General features: G+C 52.1%; 1 long non-coding RNA gene across 3 annotated transcripts; it reads right to left on the bottom strand.

Moving 5' to 3' along the window:
* Positions 1-233: 233 nt before the first annotated feature.
* On the bottom strand, positions 234-6,148 carry LOC141939421 (uncharacterized). Of its 3 annotated transcripts, none has more exons than XR_012627576.1 (4): positions 6,094-6,148; positions 3,254-3,381; positions 641-707; positions 234-550 (listed from the first exon to the last, which is right to left on the bottom strand). It is a non-coding gene; the product is annotated as an uncharacterized LOC141939421 (long non-coding RNA). The 3 variants fall into 3 exon arrangements; XR_012627574.1 differs by lacking the exon at positions 6,094-6,148 and adding an exon at positions 4,841-5,002; XR_012627575.1 differs by lacking the exon at positions 6,094-6,148 and adding an exon at positions 4,196-4,321.
* Positions 6,149-6,478: the final 330 nt, after the last annotated feature.

Below are 6,478 nucleotides of genomic sequence, written 5' to 3'. Positions count from 1 at the left end.
CTTTGCTGGCTGCCTTTGACAAAGTCCTGTTCGGCCAGGATCGCCGGGTCTGTGCCTGCAGTGGCACCCTAATTGTAAGAGGGCTATAGAGAGCATTTTTTTTCAAACACCCCCCCACCCCCCCACCCCCCTTATTTGAATAAACGCCTATTTTGTCCGAATGGACGGCTTCGGAAAATGGATGTAGAAGCGATACTGTCGCGGAGGTAGGGAAAAGAAAGTGAATGTTTACCGTATTTAGTATTCATTTACTTATAGTGGGAAATGATTAGGTATCTACTAATATAACCGTGGAGACCAACTGCCTAATTAGCATTTACAAATTAAAATGTTAAACATAAAGACATATTCCGTATACAGTCTGCTATATGTAAAACACATTCGTGCATAATACAGCAGTCAGCTGAAAACGTGAAGTTGACTGCCTTCCAGATATGTAGCGTTCTTGGCTAATGGGATCTGCTCTGGGTTTTCCAAGCTTACCCATACTGTAGTTTATAGTTCTTATGACCACGCCGATAGCTGCGCTAGGGATATTACGCTAACCAATCTGGAGAAAATAGGAAAATATACAGATTACTTTTAAAGGCTGACGATAATAACGATAAACACAATAGGCGAGCGGATCATTTCTCCATACCTTTTATTCTGAAGGCTTCACTCGGAACCTTATTTATTGTTTTGAGCATAACAAAGCGTTTCGGGTTCTGTAATAAATTAGAACAATAATGCAGAACTGCACATGCAAAGCAAGATAGCTTCTAAAATAGGGGTCCTTTCTTTCCCAGCTGCATAATTCTGATATTACCCAACGTGTCGTGCTCAGGGTTCACCTCACACGGACGGTAATGAAAGTTGCCAAATGAATGGAACAATCTATCTGTTGACTTGAGCTCAACGTAGACACATTGCATAAGATGGAAACCTAATGCTCCCACCGACGTTAAAATCAGGGGGATATATAGTTCCAATCCAGCTCCTTGAACATGTAGATTTTTATTTATAAGAATAATTGTGCATGTAGCGACATAAAAAGGGGATTTACAAGTTGGAGTCTTTTAAAAGAGGCTGTGAAAACCTTAGCCCCGCTTTTATTAGACATGATATCATTCTGATTTGCGTGCTTGCCATCTCAATAGCGTTTCACATGTGAAAAAAAAAAAAAAAAGAAAGATCCATATGCATTACATAGATTTTCTTTTACGCGCATAAGGACTGGCAGTCTCTTAGTGGATAAGAGGGTGAATAATTGTGATACACCAGAAAACAGTTCGTGCAGTTTGGCAGCTCTGGTTTTTATTATTAGATTTTTTGACATTTGAACTTGTCTATTGTCTGAGGAGCTCAGTGCAGATTGCAGTAGGTCAACCTTAAGGCTGCTCTTTTTGGCATTGCACACAAACATGCACACGCTGCCTGTTCTCCTTGCGTGAATGCAGCAGCTACAGTTTTATCGTGAATTTTTTTTTTTTTTTAATGCACATGTATTTATATTTATCTAATCCGCTTGGGGTTTTCACGGTCCTGTGGTTAGTTTGTACGCGCTTTCATTTTACACCCGTTCCTCCAATCTATATATTTGCCCGATGTTGGATACTTTTAAGTACTCAGTCGCTTTTACAGCAGTATAATTCCAGCATCACGATGTTTGATAAAAGGGACTTCTGTAGCCCTGGGATTAAATGACATATTTCCCCGCAGCTTCGCTCAACTCCATCATGACTCCTACAGTCAAAAGTTAACATTATTCATCATCTCCTCACATTTATTCCCTCCTCCCCTCTCTAAATTCAGCCCCGCCATCCGACTTCTGAAACAATTTCTCGCCGCCTGCTAGAGCGGGAGCTGGGGTGGGGAGAGGAGGCGGGGGGGGGCAGAGGCGGGGACCCGAAAGCCCGGCGGGGAGCCCGCCGCCACCCCGCGGCCTCGGGGGCGGCCCCCGCTCCGCCGGCCTTTCCGCGGGCGCGGAGCGGGCCGCGGCCGCGCCGAGGTCCCAGCAAACGCCCGCCCAGGCGGGGCGCCGGAGGAGAGAGAGCCGCTGCTGGGCAGGGAAATGCGAAATAGGGATGGATCCCCCTCGGGGTGGGAGGGGGAACGGGAGAGGTAAAACTGGATCAAGCCCGGGTAGGAGAGTCAGTTTGCGCTGGGAAAATCCAGAGATTGCGCCTAAATAATTTTTCCCTGGAGAGATTTGCGCCTCTTCCTCTTTCTTCTCTCCTTTGGCTGGTGCTGTTTTGAACTGAGGCTCTTCCCTCATCCTGCCCGGGTGCGGGGACTCAGGCCGAACAACAACCCCTCTCTTCTTCTAGCAGTCTTTCATTTAAATATGTATCTACATCCATATTTAAGTATACGCATATGCATATATAGTACACTTACATCCAGGCATGCACAGACGCATATACGTCTAGATTTGCTCCCCTCTCCCCTCCACTCCCCCCTTCCTTCTTTAACAAGCGCCTGATAACGCGTTTAAGGCTTGTTATTTGAACTCTCAGATCAGCATGCAGAAATGTAATTGCATCGTTTTTCATCAGGAAAGAAAAGAAGGAGGAAGGGGGGGGGAAGCCCCCCGCCCCAGACACCCAGTGCTCGATAATCGCTGAGTCACCGTATTGGGGGTCAGTGGGTAAACACGAAGGAGAGAGCAGCATCTTCTTGAAAACCCCGGCGCAAACCGCATCCCTCCTCATCTCCAGCCTGGAGATCCCTCCCCTCCTCCTTCCCCTGGATTTATTAATCCGGACTTGGAATAAAGTGGCCCAAGTGCGGCCAGAGCCCTCTTTTGGGGCTGGATGCCCCCCTCAGGCGCAGTGGAACCCGCTTTGTTGCGGCGGGGCGGGGGGAGAAAATCGACATTAAACTGCTATTTGGGCTGCCGGTGACGGTGACGGGCTTCGGAAGTTTTGGGGGCAGAGGGCAGGGGGGAGAAAGTGGGAAACACCCGCCAGTTCACCTAGGGATGTACAGAAAGGGAAAGCTTTCTCCGGGATTGGGCTATGATCTGGGCATGTTTATTCCTGTTTAAACGCTATTGTTCCTGCCAGCCTTTGACACAAACAGAAGGGGCGGGGGGTGGGGGGTGGCTGGAACAAAGCTGCTCAAACCCAAGCAACCCCCGAAGGCGGAGGAATACTTTATTTTGTTCTCTTTAAAAATGTGTGTGTCAAGACTTTCTGTTTGAGGTTGTTTTTTGGGTCCCCCCCCACTCCCCCTGTGAGGTGAGCAGAGTGCCTGGCTGTGATTCACTTACCAGGGCCCGTTTAGAGAGGTACATGTCCCCCCAGGTGGGTGCCAGGGAGCCTCACAGGGACAGCTTCTTGGGCCCCTGGGCTGCTGGTGGGTTGAAGGAGCAGACTTGAAATCGGTTTGCGGCAAGGCCTGCAGTGGGAAACAAAGAGGCAGAAATGTTGGGAGCCCAAGGAGAACCTGAAATACAGAGAGGCATTGAGCTTCCCAGAGATGCTTCAGCTTCTCAGTGGGGGACAGAGCAGGATCCTTTTTGGGCTGGCTCTGTGCATTTGAGGGCTGGGCTGTACAGCCCACACTGAATCAGAGGCATTGTGTGCAAATGAATAAGTGCACATTGTTTTGAGATGCTGCTATTGTATTTGGGGTTAGGAGGAGGAGGGGGTTACATTTTTGTGTGTGTGTGTGTGTGTGTGTGTGTGTGTGTGCGTGTGCGCGGGTCTGTGTGCTTTCGAAAGGTGAGTGCAGATTGCAATAGTTGCTGCTCTGTTTTTGTTTGTCAAACAGGGCCCTTCTCTTGGGAGAGGGGCATGTGGCGGATCCCAGCCCAGGATTACATTAATCAAAGCATTATTTCCCCAGGGATGCGCAGCACAAATGATAGTAAATCCTAATAAAATTGGATCGCTGAGAAATTGAACGCTTAAAGTAATCTGCTCTGCCTGATAAAAACTTCAAATTTATAAGATATTATGCATCCCCACCCCCAAACACCTTAGGTATCATCACTATGTGTGTGTGTTATACATCTATCTGTAGGAGAGAAATCACTGCTCAGTTTAACAGGCCCATCACTATTGAATATATACATAGATATAAGTGCGCTGTGTATGCACACGCACATGTATTGCACACACACACATGCAGAGTCATAGAATAAGCTCAAATCTTTATCACATAACAATAATAACTATGGTTAATCTTTTAAGGACTTTGCATACTCCACCTTTGCTGTGGCAGGTGCGGTACAAGGCTGGGACGAGGCTGTACACAGTTGTGTACCAGTGCTGTAATCTTGTTTGGGGACCCTGTTTTCTCTTGCTTTTTACGGACATTCACCATGGGCCTCCATAACAGCACCTGTGATCTCAGCCCCACTAAGAGCAGCTTTGCTTTTTAATGCTGGGACCACGGGGGTGGTAGGGAAATGAAAAATAAAAATAAATACATGGACAGGAGCATTTGAAGCTGAGTTTAGAGAGCCTTTGAGGGGATGAGCTTCAGAAGACTGCCTTGCACTGGGTTGGCATAGCTGAAAGAAGGGAAGGTGTTTCCAGGCCAGTTATTTTGCCTCGGCCATGCAGCCCCTCCACGCAGGGCCAGGCCACCACCTCCCCGCCCCTTGGCGAGGGCCGGCGAAGGCTGGGGTAGCCGCTGGCCTCTCGCTAGCTTCAGACCCTCAGTCTCAGCTACTTCCTCTCTGCAGAAGGAAAGTTTGTTTATAGTCGCAGCTGTACGACATGACAGTAGGCTCAAAGAGACCCACTGTCCAGCAGGAAAGAAAAAAAAAAAAAGCTTTTTTCCCCCCTTCTCCCCCTAAAAGACGGCTGCGCTTCCAAATGTGAAAGGGGCAGAAGGCATTTCCACTCACCCAGCTGAAACTCTTTGAAAGGCTGCGAGTTTCCCCCGCAGTTATAAATGCCGATCATTTCTCTTAGCCTTGCCCTCCCTCGCTGTCCCGGGAGCCTGTCCGGCCGTAGGACCCCGTTTCCCCCCGCGGGAGCCGGCCCTGCCGAGGGCCCCCACTCGTGACCGGTCCTGCCTACTGCCCTGCAGCAGACGCGTCCTGTACGCTTCTCCCTGCCCCTTTCTTTTCTGGCATCGCTAGGCAGACCAAAGGAGGCTGATCCGTTCCCCTGGCGTGGGGTTTTCCTGCCCCGTCCCGGCCCTGGGGGCTGGGGGGACACACACCCCCCCTGCCCTGCCGGTAGCTGCCCCCCCCCTCCGCGTGCGGGCAGGAAGACGGGGGTGGGGGGGGAGCTGAGCCCTCTCCCAGCCCCGAAATGACGCAGCCCTGCTCCAGCATCGTCTCCCGTTTGGGCTGGCTCCATTTCAGGAGCTCCGTCTCCCCCCACCCCCTTCTTCCCAGCCTTCCTCCTTCCTCCTCCTCCTCGCCTCACCGTCACTCTCAAACCCCCCCCCCGCCCGCTCCCCCCGCCGCCCCAAACTCCTTCCTCAGGACCGTGGGATGCTGGTGAGCTCTGGTGAGAGTTGCCGGTCTCCATTTCCAAGCGGGGAGCCGCCGGGAGCGGTGAGGCAGCTGGGGGGGGCGGGGGGTGCTGTGCGGCCCGGGGGGAGCATTGAGGGGGGTGGCAGAGAGGCGATGAATGAAGGTGGGGGAGAGGGGGCGGCCCCGCATCCGCGCACCCCCTCCACCCCCCCACCCCCCCCATCTGGAGCACCCCTCCGCTCCCCGCCCGCCCCTGCCCTCCGCCGACAAGGCGCAGCGCCGGCTCCGCGCCCCTCCGCGCCCCACGGCGGGCAGCGCTGCCCCGCGCCCCTCGACGGGGCTCCCGCCGTGCCCCGCACGACTCCCCTCGCCCTCCCCCACGCGTGTGCGGAGCGGGCGGGCGGGGACCCACTCACCCCGCCACTGACGGTGCCTCTTTTCCTCTATCCCCCACCCTTTTCCCAAAAAAAAACCCCCCAACCCAACCACCCACCACCCCCCAAAAAACCCATTCATTTGCATATCGTTTGGCACCCTCGCTCGGTATTTCCCCCCCCCGCCCGCATTCTTTTTACCCCCCCTCCGCCCCCGCCCAGACCGACGCTTCTCCCCCACCCCTTCCCCGCATCCCGGGTGCAACCGGATGACAAAAATCAAAGCTGGTTCCAATTTACCCCAGTTGTCTTCCTTTGAACACTCATAAGGTAGGTATGGGGGGGTGCTGCGCTCCCACTCCCCGTGTGTTCAGCAAGGTGCCTTCCCGCCCTCCCCGCCCCACTTTCTTTTCCTTAATTGGCTCTATCTTGATGTGCACTTGTTTTGTTTAGCCTATTTTACCATTGCGGACGAGATAGGCAGAAAAAGGAGCGTTTGACTTGGTATGTCTCTCTGATTCTCCCCCCCCCCCCCCCCCCCCAGGTTAATTTGCATTTGAGGTCTAATTCATATTTCAAAAACCTGGCGTTTGAGGACCGTATAAGAACAGGGCATTCATTTCTGTTTCTGAGGAGGAGACTCTCCTGTATTCGCTCTTCTCCGTATAATTTCATTGTGTTCACA

The sequence above is a fragment of the Strix uralensis genome, chromosome 2 (assembly GCF_047716275.1).
Source record: "Strix uralensis isolate ZFMK-TIS-50842 chromosome 2, bStrUra1, whole genome shotgun sequence".
NCBI classification, from domain to species: Eukaryota; Metazoa; Chordata; class Aves; order Strigiformes; family Strigidae; genus Strix; species Strix uralensis.
This window is presented reverse-complemented; position numbering and strand designations above follow the sequence as displayed.